The 17,538-nt window shown below is 43.9% G+C and overlaps 1 protein-coding gene across 12 annotated transcripts in view; it reads right to left on the bottom strand.

Moving 5' to 3' along the window:
* Positions 1–16,327, bottom strand: part of LOC110486504 (mucin-17) — a 32,203-nt gene extending 15,876 nt beyond the window's left edge. For 2 of the 12 annotated variants that reach the window (XM_021558144.2, XM_021558146.2), the window contains exons 1-2: positions 16,027–16,327; positions 15,869–15,947 (exon numbers count right to left, since the gene is read on the bottom strand). The gene's annotated coding sequence lies outside the window, so the exon portion shown is untranslated. Of the gene's footprint in view, positions 1–10,057; positions 10,300–11,161; positions 11,250–14,746; positions 14,825–15,868 lie in introns of those variants that run through there. The other 10 variants (XM_036941218.1, XM_036941220.1, XM_036941215.1 and 7 more) reach the window with 9 other exon arrangements.
* Between the last annotated feature and the right edge of the window lie 1,211 nt (positions 16,328–17,538).

Below are 17,538 nucleotides of genomic sequence, written 5' to 3'. Positions count from 1 at the left end.
AGGAGCAGACAGAACAGGATGTACCATTCTGCAGAGAGCTTCATTGCTAAACAACCCTGTAGGGAACTCACACACACACGATACGTGTGACAATATTTCTGGGGGAAGAGAAACTAAAAAAAAAAAAAAAGTAGACACATTCTGTTCTAAGTACAAACGCAAGGCAAAACAGAGCTAGCAAATCTTGTTTTTAAACATTAACAAGCCAGAGAATGCACTTGAGTGTATTATATCCTAGGTCTACATACAGAAGCAGAATCAGACCCACTAGTTTGGAAGACAAGCCATCCTCCAACTGAAGCGAGGGGAAATCGCAAAAATCCCTTCCACTCCTAACAAACCGAGTCAGACGGAGCTCTCTACAACATGCTCTAGTTCATCAGACAACACCGCAAAGCTAAGGAACCACACGCCACTCAGATGTGGTGAACCAAACCACTCACAAGGAGATGTAAAGGAAAAGACATGCATGTCAACAATGCCATAAGAACTGACTAGCAGGCAGTCGCACTGGGGAAGTACCATAAACACAGATGCTTTGCCGTCAGAGTGGAGAGGTAAGACCTGAAGTGTGGAGCAGAGGCCTAATAACAGGGAAATGTAAAGAGTCAGTGAAGCAACACCGAGGTAGAGAAAGTGGCTTGGCCTGAGGAGCATGGGAACAGGAGGGGATACAGTCTGCAAAGCTTGGAACGACTCTAGAAGGCCTCTCCACTTCCTCTCAGCCCCTCTCTCCCCCATACCCATATCTGCTGCTCCCCCTCCTTTCTCGAGGAGAGAGTCAGTCTTTATACTGTCAGCTTCCTGGAACCACTCCCCACACAGCCCCCGTTTCTCGCATCTCTTACTCATCCTCTAAAACTAAATACATTACTGTGCTTTCCTTCGTTCCCCTGCCAAACCTCCCATTTTCTCCTTCTCCTCAACTTCCCCCACCCTCGCACTCTCTACCCCTCTGTTCTCTGTTTGCGTTCGCACAGATGGCCTGAGCAGCTGAGCAAGGCCAGAGGGGAAGAGAGAGAGAAGGAGAGAGATAAAAAGCCCTCAGGGAGAAGTCCATACCGCAAGTAGCTCACACACACACAGTGACAGACAACACAGTGGCAGTGAGAGGGGGAGGAGAGAGCCCTGCCAGAGCACACAGGGCAATCAGATTGAGTGACACACCAGTCACATTTGGAGTGAGGTGTCTGTTGGATGCAAGTGAAAGCAACAGCAACCGTGCTTCACACATGTACATGTTAAGCTCAGTCCAACAGAGATGCTCTGTTCAAGAACCAGGTCCTCACACCATGCTGCTCTGCCTATAACAGAGCTCTACACTAACATCAGACGCCTGCCCTGACTCCAACCCTTCAAAAAGAAAAACAACAACAAAACCCAACTCCAGATTGACACCAGGGACTCACATGTCAATAGCCCTGACAACTCAACTAGGAAAAAATAAAGTCAAAGCCAATTGGCGCCTTGCTCCCTTCTGCCTCCCCATCCTGTGTTCTGAACGGTTCTATTCCTGCAGTTTCTGAACAGCCAGACTGTGCTTTTCCCAGCTCTGCTCTGTTGTGGTGATAAATCTCCAGCCCTCAGCCAGAGGAACACAGCTCTGCTCTTTTTCCTCCAGTTGGGAGGTTACACAGCTCTAGTCTAAGGCCCTCGCCCCGTCTACATCACCCTGTGTAGTAAGGAACATACAACTGCGCCTAATGATACATGTGTTGGCACTGGCAATATTTTGACTGACTTTGGACAACCCTGCAATGTTGTAGTTGTCTTTGGTGAGATATTTTTGGATGGTCTTTGCAGTCATATGCTTGATTAGAGATGGATAGCGTTAGGATTCCCTGTTCGTAAAACACCTCAAGCTGATTCTCCACAGATGGTAGTGTGTTAGATATACATTGTTCATTGGAGTGGGATATCAGAAGCTGTCGGCTGCTAAACGGCTAGAGGATGTGAGTTGTAGCCTAGATGGAAGATGACAAGGGTCAACCAGCTGCATCACAACCCCAAGGGCGCTCGCCACCCCCCAAGAGGAGAGAAACAACTTCCTGTCCATGTTGTCTGGAGAACTCATTGTTATTTAGGGGAGCAATAAAGAGAGGAAGAGGAGTACAGACATATTTGTTGTTACTATCATGTAGAGATGCATGTTTTTATTTATACATTGTTAGCTTAGGTTCAGAAAGATAAATAAGTGAGCGTTTTTTTAAATGTCCTTTGGACAGTGATGGTTTCGATATCTTCCCAAACAGCCGCTCCATCTTATCAAACTGCATCCCACATAACATTCTCTACAAGCCTCACCGATGAGCAACACAGATACAGAGAACAAAAACACACACACACGTCATTAAAATACTACACATACACACCACCAAGGGCAGGGGTTCACGGTCATGTCAAGGAGAAACCAAACAATAGGATGAACGTGCACACACACACACCGTTATCTCATTATTGTTAATCAATCATAGACAAGACGCTTAATGCCCTTCAGCAGCTGATGATAGAACACCAGCTGGGCAAAGTATGACCATCCTCCAAGAGCCATATTCAATGTAAACTAACCTGCCTCCGTGTGTCTCAGACACTTACAGGCCTATACTGATATCTGGCAGGCCTCCAACAGCACTGGGAGATCCCAGCTTTTCTGATTGTCTAGACATGCGTTTGAGGAGCGCTCAGAATTTTTATTTAACTAGGCAAGTCAGTTAAGGACAAATTCTTATTTACAATGACAGCCTACACCGGCCAAACCCGGACGACGCTGGGCCAATTGTGCACCGCTATATGGGACTCCCAATCAGGGCATGAGCATATTCTAACGGTAATCATCACTGACATTTTAAAACTGTGCAGGCTCTCAGTGTGTACACCTATACAAGCCTTTGCATGTGTATGGCTGTGTTTTGGAGCATTAGGTCAATTTGTTTGATAAAACGCTCAACAAAAACCTATTGGCGTAAATGATACATGTTCAATTCCCAATGAAAGTCCCCAGCAGGAGTGGGTGGGCTAAACGCTAACTTAATGTCATCTCTCCTGGTGGCCAGTGTGTGCATGTCTAATCAGGGCCTCCCTTTGCCAGGAACAAAAGCCTGGCTACTGAAAATCACAGCGGTCAACGGCACTTATGAATAGCTAGCAATGGCAACCGCCACCGCAATAGTAGTACACTGCTGTGTGTGCATACATTCTCTGTGCCTGCATGTCCCCCAGGGTCAGCTGTAAATAGCTGTCAATGGGAGGATTGTAGCGGAAGGAAGCCGGGGCAAAGCGAACAGGAGATCAGTTTAGTGTGCTTCTCCTAACGCTCCCGTAACCTTCCCTTAATGCCTAATGATAGAATTGATAACCCTGGCACCAGAGAGAGGATTCAAGAGTTAACGGTCGGGAGTCTGGTTTGAAGAGGCCAGTTTAACGGCCTCTGAACCCATCAACACACATTCAACACCACATGCTGCAAACACTGGGATCCGGTGTCTTTACTCCTCGGCCAGTGTTAAGACGCCCTGGTGCCTGTGTTGACAGAACATCTCTCAGTTTAATGTTGAGACTGTGTGGCGTCTTCATCTAGAAACCACTGCTCTTCTTCAACACCGCTGAGGTAAGTTCCACAAGATTTATGTTCCACGCAAACATGTTCATTTCAGTTAAAGGATTTGAAATGAACATTCCAATAGTTTACAGTGAACATTAATGTTTGAGGCACCACGCGCAGGCATAGAGCCAGAGGTAAACTCTAAAAACAGACACCCTGCAGCATTCCACTATTCCTCTGAGGGAGGACAGGCATACACACCAGACATGGTGCGTTGAGGATCAGAACACATGAAACATTCTGAGTCCACAAGCAAGTCTGGGGAATTGAAACCGTCACAGCTGAAACCAGAATGGGTGGTACTACCAGTATTAGACAAGATACACAAAGAATAAAAGAGAAGGTTAGACCCATGGCAACAACTTCATTTGGGGTTGGGTGCAGATGGTTCTGATACAAAAGAAGAGAAGGGAAACAGAGGAGTGCTAGAGGGCGCTACAGAGGGCTGAAAACAGAAACTAACAGCACCGCCTCCAAAAGGTACAATTCCGCCCCATTAATACGCTCCATCATGTATCATCTCAGAGGGAAATCTTGGCACTAAACCCTGAACAGCTGCTGTGCCTTACTAATATCATTCATTTCAAAGTACAATTAATACATTGTAGAGAATGACAAATCTGCAAGTGTGATTAAAAGTCATTCAGGAACTTACCATAGATCACATCTAAAAAGACATGCTTGCCAAGGCTTCAAGAGACATCATGAGCATCATCATCATCATAAAAGCATTACATAACACCATACTCATCATCATAGTCCCTTTCAGCGACTACCGTACACATCAGTTCATCTCTCCACTCAATCAGCAGGATGCTTTCCCTGCATGGTACCGTTCCTCTCTCTGCTTTAATAGAAACCATTATACACTTCTGTAGCCTTGGGGCGGCTATCTACAGCAGAACCCAAGAGACTGAGGGACTGATTGTTGCTGTGCGCTGCCCAGCTAAGAAAGGAGAGCACAAAAGACTCATGACACCGTCCCAGCTTAGTCAGTGTGCTGCCTTCATCACCCTGACACTAATCGCGGCTCGCACATTCCCAAACAGGCCCGGCCAAAGGTCCGGAAGCCACCCCTGCCCCACACACAAACAAACCTCTCCAAACAAAGTTGACTCCTCTCCACGGAATTCCTTCCCTGGACACGGTGTAGGAGGGAGACGAGACAGGATTGTGAGGCCCTTCTCGGACGGTGACGTCAGGACATGCCCAACAAATGAGGCTGTGGACACATAACTCCCCAGACAGGATCCAAATCAGCTGCTGTCTGCTCTGTCTCCTGGGCTATAGCCTACAATGCACCATGGTTTCAACCTTATGATTTCTATTGACAACTCAATGGTCTTGGTAACAGACATTGGACAAAGTAAACTCAGTTCAGGAATATGCTTTTCTCTTGTTCACTGGTCTGCTGCCTGTGTCAGTCAAGGCAACATCTTGTGTGACAGACACCTGAATCACAGAACCATGTGACGTGAGACTAATCCCTGTGCTCTAAAGAAGTTTAGTAGGAGCCAAAAGCAGATTTAGAGTCTGTACCGCTATGGCACGACTGGTAGAGACTTCAAATGAGAGAAGGGTACTATCTACATCACATGCCTTTGCTCCCGGACCTATCAAGTGATTATGCTGGTCCGAAAAACACTACCCCCACTTTACCAGCGTGCGTCACCCATCTCCCAGCCTCAGGAGACTCGGCCCCCCGGGGACAGGGAGATTAACACATGACAGAGCTTGTTAACCCTGGACAAAGAGATTTGCTAATCCTGTACGATCAGGCTGACTGTCCTCCAGCGCCGGCCCAGAGACTACCCACAGAGACAGAGAGTGCCGAGGACAGGGGCCTAGTGTGTCCCAGAACCCAAACAAAAAGACCTGGCTCCATCACAACAATGGAGAGATGGAGCCGACAACAAACAAGGTCCCAACAGTGCACGGTCTAGCTACAGTAGACCACAGAGGAACAGCGGGGTGGGTGTGATCTTGACCATGCCGATATTGATCGTGGGGGAGAAAGTGAGGATGTGGGCTACTCAGATGGTGAGAAGCGTCAGTGCATTAAAGAGGCAGACAGGGACCTGTTCCACTAATGGGTTCCCTTGCCTGGGGGTTACCCACCAGTGAGGCTGGTGCGGAGGGACTGAAGGAGAGGGTAATGTGTAACTTTGAAGAGCAGGTCCTTCTCCATAATGGGCAGTGTCCCCACTGACAGACTCCACTCAGGGGGTAAATGACATTAGGCCAGATAGAGCCATCTGGTGGGTTGGATCGATGACACCGGAGAGGAACAAGGCAGGCATCTGGATGGGACAGCAAAACATACCCTTGAGGCTCCAGCTCTCTAGCAGCCACTCACTACTGGAACTGACTCTGGCCATAAGAGGATTATGTCCTCCTGTTTGAAGCAGAGCAGGCACGTTCCAGATGGAATCTGATCCCTCGCAGGTTGTCAACACCACCAGGGCTAACCAGGGCTTTTCAACAAAATAACAGCTGGGCTAACACCACATAAAACTGTACCTAGCCTTTACCCAGAAATTGACATGGCATTTGGTCCTTGGGTCAAAAGGCTTCTTAAATAGAAATTACAGGACAATAGCATTTCAAATGACTCAAAACATCTGACAAATCTCCCCCTTGTCAACTCTCATAAATGTAGCCATAATTCTATCATCGGGAACTTTTGGCATCCATATCATGCGAGACTGGCCCATGGTGTAGACAGGCTGCCACAGCACTGACATAATGCTGAATGCATTGGGCATTTACTTTTGTCATGCACAAAGTAGATATCCTAACAGACTTGCCAAAACTATAGTTTGTTAACAAGAAATTTGTGGAGTGGTTGAAAAAGGAGTTTGAATGACTCCAACCTAAGTGTATGTAAACTTCTGACTTCTGTAATTGATTGGACGTGATTTGGAAAGGCACACCTGTCTATATAAGGTCAGAGCAAAAACCAGAGGAATTGTCCGTTGAGGTCCGAGACAGGATTGTGTCGAGGCACAGATCTGCGGAAGGGTACCAGAAAATGTCTGAAGCATAGAAGGTCCAAGAACAGTGGCCTCAATCATTCTTAATAAATAGAGAAAGTTTGGAACCACTAAACTGAGCAATCGGGAGAGAAGGGCCTTGGTCAGGAAGAACCCAATGGTCGCTCTGACAGAGTTCCAGTTTACTCTGTGGAGATGGATGCACTTCTGGAAGGTTCTCCCATCTCTGCAGCACTCCACCAATCACACTGTTATGGTAGAGTGGCCAGACAGAAGCCACTCCTCAGTAAAAGGCACGACAGCCCACTTGGAGTTTGGCAGAAGGCACCTAAAGGACACTCAGACCATGTGAAACAAGATTCTCTGGTCTGATGAAACCAAGATTGAACTCTTTGGCCTGAACGCCAAGCGTCACGTCTGGAGGAAACCTGGGACCATCCCTATGGTGAAGCATGGTGGTGGCAGCAGCATGCCGTGGGGATGTTTCTCAGCGGCAGGGACTGGGACACTTGTTAGTATCGAAGGAAATATGGAGTAAAGTACAGAAAGATCCTTGATGAAAACATGCTGCAGAGCTCTCAGGACCTCAGACTGGGGCGAAGGTTCACCTTCCAACAGGACAACAACCCTAAGCACACAGCCTTGAACTAGATCGAACATTTCTGGAGACACCTGAAAATAGCTGTGCAGCAACGCTCCCCATCCAACCTGAGAGCTTGAGAGGATCTGCAGAGAAGAATGGGAGAAACTACCCAAATACAGGTGTGCATAGCTTGTAGCGTCATACCCAAGACTAGAGGCTGTAATCGCTGCCAAAGGTGCTTCAACAAAGTACTGAGTAAAGGGTCTGAATACTTATGTAAATGTGATATTTAATAAATATTAGCAAACATTTCTATAACGATTTAATCCATATTAGAATAAGGCTGTAATGTTAAAAAAAGTGGGAAAAGTCACGTCTGAATACTTTCCAAATGCACTGTATCAGCTACAGGTGGCAGAATGATGCTCAATCACTAGAAACTAGTGATGCACCGATGACATTTCTGACCGATATCCAATATTTTCCTTGCCAAAAGAAAAACGATACTTAAAATGTTTGCAGCCTTTTAAGCATTCTAGTACAGTTAAATAGTTAACACACAGGTGTCCCAAGGCACTGCATCTCAGTGCAAGAGGAGTCACTACAGTCCCTGGTTCAAATCCAGGCTGTATCATATCTGGTCGTGATTGGGAGTCCCATAGGGTGGCGCACAATTGGCCCAGCATCGTCCGGGTTTGGACAGGGTAGGCCGTCATTGTAAATAAGAATGTGTTCTTAACGGACTTGCCTAGTTAAATAAAAGGTTTCACACACACCAAAAAGTTATTTTGTTTGTTGGCATTTACGTAAGTCCCGATTACCAGTAAAACATCTTTCACTAACTTGCTGTGCTGTTTCGTTGTTCAGTCGTTTCATTCTCAACCAGGATTCCTATGGAACGCCGTTTAGGTCTTTGCATGTCAAAAAAGATGCGTCAAATAACACTATTTAACATGTCAAATAAGCTTGTTGACCAATCAGGACCTGAATGACTGCACGTCACATAATTTTAACGTGTTAATACATTTTTTACGTAATTACACTATCACTCATATTTCACAACGATTCATCGATACGTATGCTACAATGCTGGTAAAGTTGTTTCGCGCACGTACAGTGCTGGCATTAAAAAAGCTAGCTAACTCATGGATGCAAACATGTTCTTCCCCAAAAACATTGCAAAACGACAAACTATATAGCTAGGTGTCATCTAAAATAACCCTAATTTACAAGACAGTTCTTATTTGATTAATGGGGGTCCGACCCATCTATGTGAAGCTAGCCAAAATAAGGATTAGCCACAAGTGGACTTCGCCTTAGCCTTTGAAATAAGTGTCATTGACAGCGATGCAAATGAATACAAATAGTAGAATTATGCCGTTATTGAACAGATCTTGCTCAAATGGGGTTGGAATGTTATATAAATTCAACAAAAGACAACGTTAATTTGACAAAAATCTGTTGAAATCACACTGGATGCATTATACTTTAGAATTGCATTGGGAGCATACTTATTTCACTGTACAGCCTTATCCCATGTCATTGATTCACAATTCATAGGTATCAGCCTACCCAGTGACACCCAGAGAATATTAGCGTCGTAGCTCTTATTGTGGGACTGAAAAAACTGAATTGAGCCACATTCATTGTCAACCTATGTGTATTGAACACTATTTCTGTGGTAAAACAATACTGCGTGGAAGTTTGAGTCTGATAACTCTGAGGACGACTTTGGGAAAAAGTATCTTGGGTGTTGAGTAGACTGATACCCCAATCCTTAGGTAAAGCTGTACAGTGCAACATGAATGTCAATACACACAATAGGCTAACTGGGGAGGTGATTTCTCACAGTCCCACGATAAGAGATACAATGCTAACATTTGCGTAAACTCTTCACAATTGTGTTCTGTGGGTGTCACCGAGTAGACTGATAACCTATTTCATTGATTCACATTCCAACCTTGTTTAACATTATGTAGTCTAAATATGGCATGATTCCACCAATTGTAACCTCATGCATCACTTTCAAAATAGGTACTTTTATTTAAGGCAAACCGCAAATTCTACCATTGTGCCTAATCCATATTGTGGCTAGCTTCACAACACATAACCCGGTCCGGTCTAGCCTCACTAGCCAGATGAAGCTAGCTGGCCGTTTATAACCCTGTTGCCCAAAGCTAACGTTAAGTAGCCGGCTAGCTATTTGTTTTCATGACCTGAAGTTCAATATGCGAACAAGTGGCTACCTAGCTAATACTTACAAGGATTCCTAAATCACTGCTAAGAACAATGAAAATTACTGCAGTTTCTAATGGTCATTGTTTTCAGGCTGGTTGTATTGGTGCTAGCTAGGTACCAAGCTAAAGCTAGCTACCCCAGAAGTTGCGGTCTAACAAATAATGCTTTATTACCAACACGGTATTGTAAACACATCGTTCATGGCCGGTATACTTTCTTGTTCAGCTTTGACAGTGCTACTGATAGTAGTGGTGGCGCTTGGTTTGCACGTGCAAATTCAGAACACACAACATTCTATAATAGAACTGTGTTATTTGACCTGCAAAGACCCAAATGGTGTTCCATATTATGTCATGAAGCTAATACCAGTGACGCTATTACGGTGTAACTCCGATAGGGCAACATCTGAAAAATAGCGCAATTGGTAGTGTGTACCGGTGCGCAACCAGTCAGTGAAAGCCAACATCACCCACGACAGAGAACGGTTGATTGTCAAGGTCAATGAATTCCATTATAATGGATTTGGCCTTTGAGTGTACTCTTTCAAATGACTGCTCGATCCACACAGCAGACATTGTGGGTTAGGTTAGGAATGCTGTGTTGTGCAAAATTTTGTGTGGCGTCATTACGGCATGTACTTACGTTATATAGGTATGCACGTCAGCTTTGACACCGATTTTGCACATCGGTCCGATACCGATGTTGACACTTTCAACTAATATCGTCCGATTCTCATAGGTTTACCTATATATATCATGCATCCTTTCTTAAACCAGCAAGCCTTTAGTTTCTGACAGTATTAAAGATCATTTCCATGTTGAGTAGACGTTATCCCATATCGCAGCCAGTCAGCAACCACAGCAATCCAGGCAAAATTGTGAAAGTGGTGAGGGAGGCATAGCAACAGGGCTCTGAACCATGTCCATTATCCAGCCTCCCACTGGAAGAATTCAGAGCCTCAACACAGAAAATTAATGACTGCAGCTGCTGGCATATATACCCTCAAAACTGCGCAGCAACTGTCAGGACTGACAACTGTGATACCACTGAGGCAGCTATCTTGGCTGGACCAATGTCCGTAGCAGAATTATTGTGACGACCATTGCAAACAATGGAGTGGCACTACAGAAACCACTACTACAGTCCCAAGTCTGTGGTTAAAATAATCTCACGACTGCAGGCCAGTTGCCAGCTGACTTTATTCATAAGCGATGGTGACAGAAAGAGCCAAAGGTCATACAGTTCAAGCTGAACTGTTCAGCCCACTGAGCAATAAAAGGACTAGAGACAGCGTCCAAGATGGCCGATTCATGGACCGCCAATATCCAAGTTGCAGCCAGTTTAATCTGACTTCTATGTGGGGCCGTCTATGGGAATTGTCTTTCTGGGCCGGACATCAGTTAAACTGCAGTACCGACTAGAGGTCGACCGATTATGATTTTTCAACACCGATACCGATTATTGGAGGACAAAAAAAAGCTGATACCGATTAATCGGACGATTTTTAGAAGAATGAATGAATATACATATATACATATATACACATATATATATATACACATATACATATACACACACACACACACACACGCATTTTTGTGTAATAATGACAATTGCAACAATACTGAATGAACACTTTAATTTTAACTTAATATAATACATATGGGCTTTTGGATGGGTGTTCTTAAGGTGATTCCACAGGTTGGTGGTATTTTTTGATTTAGTCGTTGCTGACCCCATGCTTACATCTTTATCAAAAATAAGACACCTTGCTTTCCCTGGTGCCAACTCCATGTAATAGTCCCCACACTGGTGCTCTGCTTTTCTCTGCCATCTGTAAAACACACACACAGCTCTGAAGTGACAATGACACTGAAGAGTCTGCTTAGAAGACAAATACTCTCAACTGTTTGAATAAAAATAGAGTTTAAGTTACCTGTGATGAATGTTAAAAACAAAAACTAATTTCTATATGCAGGAAATCCTATTTTAATAAAGGACATGGTAAGATTTGACTACCAAAGTGCGAGCCATGACACCTAGCAAAATCTGAAAAGCGGTTCCTTCATTCACTTATTCCATAGGATATTTTTATATTCACTTAAAATAAGGTCTGTGTTTCGTGTAGGCTTACACCACCTTTCCAATTTTATAACAGAGTAGATATCCATAGGACAAAGTAACTCTGATCAATATTGGCTAAATATAAAATCATTTTTTTTGTAGAATGGATTTATGAAAATATGTTGACAAACGTTACCTTATCCTAGTGAGATTTACACGGGTATCAAAACGCAGAGGCGGTTTAAGCCTGAACGAAACAGACCTTACTTGAAGTAGATCAAGACATTCTCTATGGAAGACATGAACAGAGGTGGTTTAAGCATGAACGAAACACAGACTTTATTTGAAGTAGATCAAGACATTCTCTACGGAAGACATGAACGATAAAATAATGAAGGAACCCCTTTCAAGTTCAGCCGCAAGTTATTACAGGAATTATAACGCGTCGACTATTTCTCTCTAAACCATATACCTTTGACTATTACGAACCTACTGCTGCCTACCACCCCTCAATCAGACTGCTCTACCAAATCACAGACTTACCGTAATTTCTGGACTATTAAGCGCACCTGAATATAAGCCGCACCCACTGATTTTTTAAAAATATGTATTTTGTACATAAATAAGCCGCACATGTCTGTAAGCCGCAGGTGCCTACCGGTACATTGAAACAAATTAACTTTACACAGCCTTTAAACGAAACAAGGCTTGTAACAAAAATAAAGGCTTTTAAACGAAACACGGCTTGTAACAAAAATAAAGGCTTTTAAACTAAACACGGCTTGTAACAAAAAAAATAAAAGCAGTAAACAGTAGCCTACCAAGAAAGTCATTGGTCACTATCTTCCTCCTCCTGTGCACTGAAACCACTGAAGTCATCTCCTTCGGTGTCGGAGTTGAATAGCCTCAGAATTGCTTCATCCGATGTTGGATCGTTTTCATTGTCGCTCTCGTCACTTTCATCCGGAGGCAAATTTCCCGCTGAGCTCATGCTGCCCTCTTCAACAAGCCAGATCAATCGCCTTCAACTTGAAAGCTGCATCATATGCATTTCTCCGTGTCTTTGCCATGATGAGGGTGACAACATGACTACCGTAATCAGAATGATGGGAAGTTTGAGCTCCATTTACGTCACATTATGTGATGGTGCTCAGTTTTTTGGCGGCATGAATCTTGTGAAAGCGGGAAAAATCCACAAATTAGCCGCGTCATAGTATAAGCCGCGAGGTTCAAAGCGTGGGAAAAAAGTAGTGGCTTATAGTCCGGAAATTACGGTAACTATAATAAACACAGAGAAATACGAGCTTTCGGTCAAATCTGGAAACTGTCACCTCGAAAACAAAACGTTTATTCCGTTCCGTATTTTATCTAACGGGTGGCATCCATGAATCTAAATATTCCTGTTACATTGCACAACCTTCAACGTTATGTCATAATTATGTAAAATTCTGGCATATTAGTTCGCAAAGAGCAAGGCGGCCCAAACTGTTGCATATACCCTGACTCTGCGTGCAATGAACGCAAGATAAGTGACACAATTTCACCTGGTTAATATTGCCTGCTAACCCATATTTCTTTTAGCTAAATATACAGGTTTACAAATATATACTTGTGTATTGATTTTAAGAAAGGCATTGATGTTTATGGTTAAGTACACATTGGCGCAACGACAGTCGTTGATTGATTGTTTTTTATAAGATAACTTTAATGCTAGCTAGCAACTTACCTTGGCTTACTCCATTCGCGTTACAGACAGGCTCCTCGTGAGGCAGGTGGTTAGAGCATTGAACTGTAAGGTTGCAAGATTGGATCCCCTGAGCTGACAAGGTACGAATCTGTCGTTCTGCCTCGTTCCTAGGCCGTCATTGAAAATAAGAATGTGTTCTTAACTGACTTGCCTTGTTAAATAAAGATGTAAATAAAAATAAATAATTTAAAAATAGGTAAAATCGGCCCCCAAAAATACCGATTTCCGATTGTTATGAAAACTTGAAATCGGCCCTAATTAAATCGGCCATTCCGATTAATCGGTCGACCTCTAGTACCGACGCAAGACTGTAGGTGCAGTCGAAAGCGTGCTTCCAGACCGGAACCCTGGCCCTTGGTTCAGCCTGAGGGGGATCTGGTGAGTAGGAGACCAGTCCAGGGCAGGCAGAGGACACACGAATTTGGATATTTACAGTTAGGGACGTCACTGAATAAACCTATTATTAAGCCTACTACGCCCGAGGGCAAGCCGAGGCACAAATTACTGTAGGCATCTCCCCGACAGCCCATGGCATAGGTCAGAGGAAGGGCAGAGCAAAGAGAACTGTCGGCCATAAAATCACCCCAGTATGAATTCCTCATGGAATTGCATCTCTTCTGACCGTAGACATCTAAGCCCTCCTTTGGCCAACTGTTTCAGCAGGCTTACTAAAACATGTGCATGGCATTATAGGAGAGACTTAAAATAGGTGTGACAGACAATGTAATAACCAAAATGCCAGCGGAGACATATGAGAAGGAGGAGGAATCCGAAAGTGGCAAGGGGAATTTGGTACCAAATGTCACAATGCTGAAACATTGGTTGAAAGTACAAAGATAACACTTTTGCTAAAACAAGATAAAGGATATTTAACACAAAATCTGTCTTATCATTAGATTCATAGACATGGCGGATATATATATATATATATATATTTTTATGTAACAAGCCAGCAGCACTTGGGTAAAACAGGATCTGCCTTTAATTTCACATGAATGCATCAGTCCCATGTCTGACCGTGTCTCCATCCCGCTGCCTCATTCACTTGCTTGCTTTGTGAGTCAGCCATCGCTCATTAATGCACCAGAGGGTTGACTAGCATGTTGGAGCCTCTCTAAGCCAGACAAGGCCATGCCTGAAAAGTGCTCACATTAATCACCCTGGGATGCAATTTATTCCCGAGTGGCATCAATACCTCATGGCAGATCATTGCAGAATATTGACCTACCCATGCCCACTATATCGCTCATTGTCATCAGAACATCAGGGGCAGAGGTTAGGCCTGTGGGCCATCTATAATGATTAACTGTAACTGTATATGGTACATGCACGTTGAGGGTTTTGGAGACTAACGTTATTCACCCTTTTTTGGAGAGAAGAGTGTTGTCTAGTTGCATAACATTAACACAAGCAAAAAATAGCTCCGAGTTCATTGCCTGAAGCCACAATGTTAGCCTATATGATACAGTTTGAACCAAGTGTTTTATTGCATTGAGAGTACAGTACTTGTAATGACTCACGTTTTAATAATCCTGAGAATTGGGGGAGCCTTCAAAGACCTCTCAACCTCGAGTTACGCCATCCTACAAAAGTAGCCGCTGATTAATGCAAAAGATAACAGAATTAGCCTAAATTACCTAACACGTCACCTGGGGGCAAAGAACGAAGCAGTTCTCACTGAGAGCACTTGGCCGCACAGAACAATAGGCTTCAACCATGAAGGATGAAGAGCCTGAGAGAACTAAAGTTAATATAATGAAGTGAATACGTCGAATTGCTTTTGAAAAGGCAAATAATCCACATGATTACACACGGATCCCTTCACAAAAGGAAGGCTATTATTTTAGCCAGTTCATTCGTCGGTTAGCTAAATAGCTGGTGATCCATTTCAGCCACCACACAGGGCTGCCACCGCCCCATCACCCCCTCCCAATTGCAATCGAATTCCGAATCTAAAACATCCTCTTTAGGGCTTGAGCCGCTCATTGGCAGAAGGAAAATGCAACGATTCACTTGCTCCTATTCTCGTTCTTGTGCGACCCAACAGACTCGCGTGGATAGTTGTTAGCAAGTAGCCTATTTAGTTAACTAGCATTTCAACAAGGTTTATTTGTATGGCGCGGTTTCCAATTCAAGTTGACGTTTATGTCATGAATCTTGCCCTCGAGGCATAACTGGGCGATTCCCGCTACATGAGCCAGCTGCAAAGTCAAATTTGCCTTATTTTAAACAATCACTAAAACACAAAAGCGTGCTTTTTTGGGCATTAGGGTTAGCAGCGTGGTTAAGATTAGGTTTAAAATCAGATTTTATGACTGTGGTTGTGCCAACTAGTGACCACTCTGCAGACCTGCCTCCAGAACAAGATCTATGACGAAAAACGCTAACCTGCGTTTGCAATAGGAAATCATGAATTGCACTTGCAATGTCGACAAAGACATTCACCCACTATATGATTTTTCACCCATTCTACCCAGACTATCTACCAAACACTAAATATAAAAATCTAATATTTTAGGAGACGAAAAACATTTGTTAAAGCATCACATCGTAACTTGCATTTTATATTTTTTGTGATTTAAGTGTAAGTTTAGTTGCACAGCTAGCTAACATGCTAACGCTCAACCAGTCTCTAGACTTACCAACGCAGTGTAGCTAGCTATAGCTTGATCTCCAGCTACGCCCAGTGTTTGACAATATCCTCCGACTCCTTTCAGTATCCTCGAATACAAAGTGTAACAAATTACAAAATGAAACCGAACAAGATGAGAAACAGGCCAAAATACAGCAGCCAGATTACCAAGAAACTTCTGTCGACCACAGTTTCCAGAAGTGATGCACGTCCCTTCCAAAGAAAGGAAAAGCGATTTGCAGTCCACGCACACACTCTCTACTGGCCAGGATGGATGGACAGGCAGAGAGGGTTTTACCACGGCATTGCGCGCGGGGGTGAAATTGAAAGGGATGAATAGCCAAGTAACTCGACTTTCTCCATCTCACGACCAATCACTACCCCGGCTGGGATTTATTCAAATGAGGAATGATGTCATCTCTCAAACCACCCTACTTTCTTTCTTCCCATCCTTCCCAAGTTGCACTGGTTGTCTCCCCCTTCCCGTATCCCTCTACCAGTTTCCCGCGTCCCCTCCCTCCATGCCGACTCCACGCTCATCCTGCACACACCTCCTGCAGTTTCTTTTCAACGGCGCATTCTCTCCACACAATGGTGGCATGTTAGAGTTCTCCATTGGTTCTGGACCAATGGATGCTGAGATTTCAGCCACAAAGGGTACCACAGCATAGTCTGTCATATTTTGAATTTCTATAGGTCTACTGCCATTTAGTTACTACCATATTATTCTAATATGGTAATGAAACAAACATCTTTATTAGTTGTACATGGACTAAAAATGTCCTGCTGCACATACATAATAAATATTGATTACCACTCATGCTAAAATGTGTCAAAGTTAAAGAATCAGGTAATATAATCATATCCATAAACATCTTCACAGAGATATTGATAACACTAGGTTTATTGCAGTGGCACATTCTTAATTGTAAGGACAAGATATCTAATTGGTTGCAGACAAGCCCCCACCCTGACAAGACCAAACATGTTTGACCTGTCAAAGAGGCTGTCAGGAGAATCACCAGTGTATAAAAACACAATTTGTGTCAGATTGTAACAGAGTCAGAGACTTGGTGGAATCAAAGGAGGCAGAAACAAGATGAAGAGGGAATAGAAACAGAAGAAAGTTGAAAGAGCTGCCACTGTCTGTACAGTGTTTTTCCCCCAGACACAATTGTCTCCCTCGACTGATTGGGGGCGTTTTTTCATAGGCTTTGTCTGTGTGTGCCGCTCCTGTCTTCACACCAGACTTCTGAAACAGTCTCGGTGGGCATGCTGCCTGTCCGTCTGCACTGCTGCTGTTCAGCTCTCCCAGTGAAGCCAGAGTTGTCAACATGAGCCAGGCTTTTGTGCCAGAGTCTGCACTGGCTAGGCAGCATTGTGCTTCACATTCTGTCCCCTTCAGCTCTCACCCTATGGAATTCATCATAACACACTTCCCCAGGATGTTTACCTCGGTGAACAGTTGCTCAATGGTGCGCTGACCTGTGTGGTTGTGTTGTGGTTACATTGTCACTAGGCAATGTAAAGTAGCCTCGTGCTGCTACGCCTTTATTGATATGCTAAGATTGATATCGCTTGTTTTGTATTCTATCATGCAATAACCCCAACTCCCTACAGCCTCTCTCTCTCTCTCAAAATGATCAGCAAAGGTAAACCCTCTGGCCCACACCTACACAA

Source organism: Oncorhynchus mykiss, chromosome 13 (genome assembly GCF_013265735.2).
Source record: "Oncorhynchus mykiss isolate Arlee chromosome 13, USDA_OmykA_1.1, whole genome shotgun sequence".
Lineage (NCBI taxonomy): Eukaryota > Metazoa > Chordata > Actinopteri > Salmoniformes > Salmonidae > Oncorhynchus > Oncorhynchus mykiss.
This window is presented reverse-complemented; position numbering and strand designations above follow the sequence as displayed.